The sequence below is a fragment of the Melanerpes formicivorus genome, unplaced genomic scaffold (genome assembly GCF_026170545.1).
Source record: "Melanerpes formicivorus ecotype bairdi unplaced genomic scaffold, bMelFor1.0.p_v2 SCAF_196, whole genome shotgun sequence".
NCBI lineage: Eukaryota > Metazoa > Chordata > Aves > Piciformes > Picidae > Melanerpes > Melanerpes formicivorus.
The window spans coordinates 402,501-410,000 of record NW_027142548.1 but is presented as its reverse complement, the minus strand read 5'-3'; positions in this window follow the sequence as shown (position 1 = coordinate 410,000).

Sequence of the window (7,500 nt, the reverse complement as noted above, 5' to 3'; positions counted from 1 at the left end):
CCCGGCTCCCGTTACCGCTTTGCACGGAGCCCCCCCGCCCGCCGTTATCTCTTGCCGCTGCCGCGACCCATCTCCCCCCGCCCCGCCGCCGCTAACTGCCCCCCGAAGCCGCTAGCAGCTGGGCACCCCCCGCCCAAAGCCGCCGCGGCTTCCCCTTCCCACATTGTCCCCTGGAGGGGGGATCGCGACGCGGGCTGCCGCTTCCCTCCCGGGCTGCCCGGCTGCTCTCTAACCCCTGCGACCGAGGCGGCGCTGTTAGGGCGGCCGTGCCGGTGCCCTTGCCGCAGCTAGCCTCTCGCCGCTGCCCCCTCCCGTCCGTCGTCCCCCGTCCCCAAAAACTTGCTGCTCTCCACGCTGGAGCCTGCACGGGGGAGGTTGCGCTCCGCTCCTCCGGCCCTAAAGCCGCCCTCGCCCGCCCCCCGGCTTGCCGGCTTGGCTGGGCTGCCGCCCCGCCCGCTAATCCCCCCAACGCCCCCACCCCCAAAAACACCCCAGCCCTACCGCATGCCGCTCCCCCTCTCCCCGCTCTCGCTGACCGCTGCCACCCCCCCCCCACCCCTCCCCCCGAAACAAACCCCCCAGCCCTACCGCATGCCGCTCCCCCTCTCTCCCTAGCCTGCCCCCCCCGCCGTCGCTTGCTGCTGCCGCCGCCGCCGCCCCGCCGCCGCCGCCGACCGCCGCCGCCCGCCGCCGCCGGACCCCCGCCTCGGTCTGGTGGCGCGGCGCTCGGAGATCCCCGGCTACCCGTCCGTCCGTCCCTCCCTCCCTCCCGCCCCGCCCCGGGGGAGGGCCCGGGGCAGCGCGGGCAGGCGGGGAGCAAAAAAAGGCGCGGGCGCCAAAAAACGTCGGGGTCCCGGGGTGGCGGAGGGGGGCGGCGGCGGGGGCGGCGGCGGGTACACGGCGCCGGGTCCAGGGCGCCGGGTCCAGCCCGTCCCGGGGCGGGGACAGGTGGTGTCGTCCGTCCCCGCCCCCGTAACCTGCTCTGAAGCATCCGCTTCCCGCCGCGGTTCGCCCTCCACGCCCCCGCCGCACACGCAGCTGCCGCTTCCCGCCGCCTCTGCCCCCCGCCCCGGGATCAACCACCCGCCGGGTCCAGCCGGTCCCGGTCCCGGGAACCTGCTCCCGGGGCCAGCCGGAGCCACGCCCCCTCCTCTGACGCTTCCAGCTGCCGCCTCCCCTCCCACCCCCCCAAACTCACACTGGCCCTCGCCGGCCCGCCCACCCGCCTACCTGCTTGCCCGCCGCCGCTGGGTGGCGTGCCGGACACTCTCGCACACAGGTACACAGACAGGGACACAGGGACACAGGCACTCAGGCACACAGGGACACAGGGACACAGGGACACAAGGACACAGGGACACAGGCACTCAGGCACTCAGGCACTCAGGGACACAGGGACACAGGGACACAGGCACTCAGGCACTCAGGGACACAGGGACACAGGGACACAGGGACACAGGCACTCAGGCACACAGGGACACAGGTGGCGGGCCGGAGGCCTCTCTCCACTGTGTGGCAGGGGTCCAAGAGCCACCCCAGCCCAACCCAGAGGGTCTTTTGCACCTCTCTAGAGGCAGAGACCCCAGGCCGCAGCAGAAGCCTCCCCCGCATGCTCTGCAGGCTTCCGACCCACCCCAGGCCGCAGCAGAAGCCTCCCCCGCATGCTCTGCAGGCTTCCGACCCACCCCAGGCCGCAGCAGAAGCCTCCCCCGCAAGCTCTGCAGGCTTCCGACCCACCCCAGGCCGCAGCAGAAGCCTCTCCCGCACGCTCTGCAGGCTTCTCAGCCACCCCAGGCCGCAGCAGAAGCCTCTCCCGCACGCTCTGCAGGCTTCTCAGCCACCCCAGGCCGCACCAGAAGCCTCCCCCGCACGCTCTGCAGGCTTCTCAGCCACCCCAGGCCGCACCAGAAGCCTCCCCCGCACGCTCTGCAGGCTTCCCACCCACCCCAGGCCGCAGCAGAAGCCTCTCCCGCACGCCCTGCAGGCTTCTCAGCCACCCCAGGCCGCAGCAGAAGCCTCTTCCCGCACGCTCTGCAGGCTTCTCAGCCACCCCAGGCCGCAGCAGAAGCCTCTCCCGCACGCTCTGCAGGCTTCTCAGCCACCCCAGGCTGCAGCAGAAGCCTCTCCCGCCACGCTCTGCAGGCTTCTCAGCCACCCCAGGCCGCAGCAGAAGCCTCTCCCGCACGCTCTGCAGGCTTCTCAGCCACCCCAGGCCGCAGCAGAAGCCTCTCCCGCACGCTCTGCAGGCTTCTCAGCCCACCCCAGGCCGCAGCAGAAGGCCTCTCCCGCACGCTCTGCAGGCTTCTCAGCCACCCCAGGCCCCAACAGAAGCCTCTCCCGCACGCTCTGCAGGCTTCCGACCCACCCCAGGCCGCAGCAGAAGCCTCTCCCGCACGCTCTGCAGGCTTCTCAGCCACCCCAGGCCCCAACAGAAGCCTCTCCCGCACGCTCTGCAGGCTTCCGACCCACCCCAGGCCGCAGCAGAAGCCTCTCCCGCACGCTCTGCAGGCTTCCGACCCACCCCAGGCCGCACCAGAAGCCTCCCCCGCACGCTCTGCAGGCTTCCGTCCCACCCCAGGCCGCACCAGAAGCCTCCCCCGCACGCTCTGCAGGCTTCTCAGCCACCCCAGGCCGCACCCAGAAGCCTCCCCCGCACGCTCTGCAGGCTTCTCAGCCACCCCAGGCCGCAGCAGAAGCCTCCCCCGCACGCTCTGCAGGCTTCTCAGCCACCCCAGGCCGCACCAGAAGCCTCCCCCGCACGCTCTGCAGGCTTCTCAGCCACCCCAGGCCCCAACAGAAGCCTCTCCCGCACGCTCTGCAGGCTTCCGACCCACCCCAGGCCGCACCAGAAGCCTCCCCCGCATGCTCTGTAGGCTTCTGACCCACCCCAGGCCCCAACAGAAGCCTCCCCCGCACGCTCTGCAGGCTTCTCAGCCACCCCAGGCCGCAGCAGAAGCCTCTCCCGCACGCTCTGCAGGCTTCTCAGCCACCCCAGGCCGCACCAGAAGCCTCTCCCCGCACGCTCTGCAGGCTTCTCAGCCACCCCAGGCCGCACCAGAAGCCTCTCCCGCACGCTCTGCAGGCTTCCGACCCACCCCAGGCCGCACCAGAAGCCTCCCCCGCACGCTCTGCAGGCTTCTCCGCCACCACAGGCCGCACCAGAGGATCTTTTGCACCTCTCTGGACGCCACCCAGAGACTCCAGGCCGCACCAGAGGCCCCCCCCCCAACCATGCCAGCCTAGGCCCCGCTGGCAGCCTCCCTTGTCTGCTTTGGAAGGCCTCCCATCCACTCCAGACCTGCCTGGAGGCCTCCCTCGACTGCTCCCGGGGCCCTCGAAGCCACCCTAGGCCTTTCTGGAGGACCTGCTCGACCGCTCGGCGCGGCTTCTGACGCACCCTCGGCCATCCGGCGCCCAGCAGCTCCCAGGGCCAGGCACCGGCCTCCCCCTCCGGCCGCCCCCTGGGGCCGGGGGTGGCTCGGACTCGGCGCCCCCAACGTGTCGTCCCGTCCCCCCCCGCCCCGCACCGCCGAACATTCGCTGCAGCCGAGGGCTTGCCGCTCGACGCCTACCCCACCCGCCCAGCCCCCCGCTGCGGCCCGGCGCTGCCCCGGCCGCTGCGCCCCGCCTCTCATCGCTCCCCCCACCCGGCAACCGGCCGCCGGGCACGGCAAGTCCCAGGGCAGGGAACAGGTGCTGCCGGGACCCCGTGCTGGCTGCCGGCTTCCCGGGCTGCCCCGGGCACGGACAGGTCGCCCCCCCGCCCCGGCGAATGTTCACCGAACCGGCTGCCGGCTGCCTTCGAGCACCCCCCGCCCCCCGCCACTATCGTCCCCCCCGCCCCCCCTCCGCCTCCGCTGCCGCTTCTCCCCGCACCGCCTCCACTGCCTCCCCCCGCCGCCGGCGAACGAGTCGCCGGATCCGTAGGGTGCCGGAGCCCGAACGGCGAGCGGCTCCGGCTGCTGCCGGGGACCCGCGGGGATTCGAGCCGGTCCGGCCGCGGCCGGGACCCCGTGCCGGAAGCCGGCATCCCGGGACGGCCCCGGGACGGCCCCGGTCGCCGGCCGGGTGACGTTCAGCGAAGCGGCTGCCGCCAGTCTTGGGCCTCCCCCGTGCCGGGGCCGCGGGGATTCGAGCCGGTCCGGCCGCGGCCGGGATCCCGGGCCGGACGATGGCTTCCCGGGCCGGTCCCGGTCGCCTCCCGGGTGACGTTCACCGAAGGGGCTGCCGGCTGTCTTCGAGCCCCCCCCCCCCTCCGCCTCCGCTGCCGCTTCTCCCCGCAACCCCTCCACTGCCTCCACCCCGCCGCCGGCGAACGAGTCGCCGGATCTGTAGGGTGCCGGGAGCCCGAACGGCGAGCGGCTCCGGCTGCTGCCGGGACCGCGGGGATTCGAGCCGCTCCGGCCGCGGCCGGGACCCCGTGCCGGAAGCCGGCATCCCCGGACGGCCCCGGGACGGCCCCGGTCGCCGGCCGGGTGACGTTCAGCGAAGCGGCTGCCGCCAGTCTTTGGGCCTCCCCCGTGCCGGGGCCGCGGGGCTTCGAGCCGGTCCGGCCGCGGCCGGGATCCGGGGCCGGACGATGGCTTCCCGGCCGGTCCCGGTCGCCTCCCGGGTGACGTTCACCGAAGCGGCTGCCGGCTGTCTTCGAGCCCCCCCCCCCTCCGCCTCCGCTGCCGCTTCTCCCCGCACCCCCTCCACTGCCTCCCCCCGCCGCCGGCGAACGAGTCGGCGGATCCATACCGTCCCGAGAGCCCGAGGCGGCGGCACCCAGTGCGGGTCCGGCCGAGGCCGGGACCCCGTGCCTGTCGCAGGCTTCCCGGGACGGCCCCGGAACGGCCGCGGTCGCCGGCCGGGTGACGTTCTCCGAAGCGGCTGACGGCTGTCTTCGAGCCCCCCCCCCCCTCCGCCTCCGCTGCCGCTTCTCCCCGCCCCCCCTCCACTGCCTCCCCCCGCCGCCGGCGAACGAGTCGCCGGATCTGTAGGGTGCCGGGAGCCCGAACGGCGAGCGGCTCCGGCTGCTGCCGGGACCGCGGGGATTCGAGCCGCTCCGGCCGCGGCCGGGACCCCGTGCCGGAAGCCGGCATCCCCGGACGGCCCCCGGGACGGCCCTGGTCGCCGGCCGGGTGACGTTCACCGAAGCGGCTGCCGGCTGTCTTCGAGCCCCCCCCCCTCCGCCTCCGCTGCCGCTTCTGCCCGCACCCCTCCACTGCCTCCCCCCGCCGCCGGCGAACGAGTCGCCGGATCCGTAGGGTGCCGGGAGCCCGAACGGCGAGCGGCTCCGGCTGCTGCCGGGACCCGCGGGGATTCGAGCCGCTCCGGCCGCGGCGGGACCCCGTGCCGGATGCCGGCATCCCGGGACGGCCCCGGGACGGCCCCGATCGCCGGCCGGGTGACGTTCAGCGAAGCGGCTGCCGCCAGTCTTTGGGCCTCCCCCGTGCCGGGGCCGCGGGGCTTCGAGTCGGTCCCGGCCGCGGCTGGGACCCCGTGCCTGTCGCAGGCTTCCCCGGGACGGCCCCGGAACGGCCGCGGTCGCCGGCCGGGTGACGTTCACCCGAGGCGACTGCCGGCTGTCTTCGAGCCCCCCCCCCCCCTGCCGGAGCCGCGGGGATACGAGCCGGTCCGGCCGCGGCCGGGACCCCGTGCCGGAAGCCGGCATCCCGGGACGGCCCCGGGACGGCCCCGATCGCCTCCTGGGTGACGTTCACCGAAGCGGCTGCCGGCTGTCTTCGAGCCCCCCCCCCTCCGCCTCCGCTGCCGCTTCTCCCCGCACCCCCTCCACTGCCTCCCCCCGCCGCCCGCGAACGAGTCGCCGGATCTGTAGGGGGCCGGGAGCCCGAGGCGGCGAGCGGCTCCGGCTGCTGCCGGGACCGCGAGGCTTCGAGCCGGTCCGGCCGCGGCCGGGATCTCGTGCCGAACGTCGTCTTCCCGGGACGGTCCCGGGAGGGCCCCAGTCTCCTCCCGGGTGACGTTCACCGAAGCGGCTGCCGGCTGTCTTCGAGCCCCCACCCCTGCCGTGGCCGCGGGGATTCGCCCCGGTCCGGCAGCTGACGGTTCCCTGTGTCGGACGCCGGCTTCCCGGGACTGCCCCGGGACAGCCCCGGTCGCCTCCCGGGTGACGTTCACCGAAGCTGCTGCCCGCCTGTCTTTGTCCCCCCCCCCCGTGCTCTCCCTCAGGCGGGAGGTAGACGTGCTCTCCCTCGGCGAGTAGACGTGCTCTCCCTCGGCGAGTAGACGTGCTCTCCCTCGGCGAGTAGACGTGCTCTCCCTGGGCGAGTAGACGTGCTCTCCCTCGGCGAGTAGACGTGCTCTCCCTGGGCGAGTAGACGTGCTCTCCCTGGGCGAGTAGACGTGCTCTCCCTGGGCGAGTAGACGTGCTCTCCCTCGGCGAGTAGACGTGCTCTCCCTGGGCGAGTAGACGTGCTCTCCCTGGGCGAGTAGACGTGCTCTCCTGGGCGAGTAGACGTGCTCTCCTGGGCGAGTAGACGTGCTCTCCCTGGGCGAGTAGACGTGCTCTCCCTGGGCGAGTAGACGTGCTCTCCCTGGGCGAGTAGACGTGCTCTCCCTGGGCGAGTAGACGTGCTCTCCCTGGGCGAGTAGACGTGCTCTCCCTGGGCGAGTAGACGTGCTCTCCCTGGGCGAGTAGACGTGCTCTCCCTCGGCGAGTAGACGTGCTCTCCCTCGGCGAGTAGACGTGCTCTCCCTGGGCGAGTAGACGTGCTCTCCGCGGAGATAGCGCTTGTCGCCAAGGGGTCGCTGTTGCGCTCTGCCTCCGCCTACGTCATCGTACAAGCCGGCGTGATTTCTGCGACTGCCGCTGGGCGGAGGTCGGCTGGTTGTGCGCTCGCGGAGCTGACGGCCCTCCAGTTCCGTATATGAGGGAACAAGCGACGCCGAGCACTCCCAGGCAGCGCTGCCGAGCGGCTGCTCCAAGCCACCCGCCAGGCGGCTGGGCAGGGGTCCGTCTGGCTTCTCGTGGCTTTCGCCCGGGTCAGAGAGGGGACCCGCGGGGCCGGCCGAACAAAGGCGCGGCGGTTTGGAGCGGCCGCTGGCGCACCCTCAGCGGTGTTGGATGGGTTTCGCTCGTCCGTGAGCCGGAGCCCAGCCCGGGCTCGGCAACGAAAGCGGGGAAAAGAAAAAAAGTTGACGAGTGGCTGGCGCCGGCCACTGCCGAAGTGTGGAACCCCCGAAGCGAAGTTTGCCCGGTGGGGCACGGGGGCAGAGAAAGCCGGGGAGACGTGGTGCCGGCGTCGGTCCCACCAAGAATGGAAAGCAAGCCCGTCCAGGCACGGCGAGAGAGAGCCCGGTAAGGGGCAGAGAGAGTTCCCAGCACTGGACCCTCTTCACGGGGGTTCCCCCCCATGGCCAAAGCCGCAGCCCGCGGGGGCACGGCATCTAAGGGAAAAGCCAGCGGCGGTGACTGGCCACTCGTATGCTATGGAGCCCGGCATGGGGGGAGGAGGGCAAGCCGGTGCCCCAGCACGGCTTCCTCCTGGCTCCAGA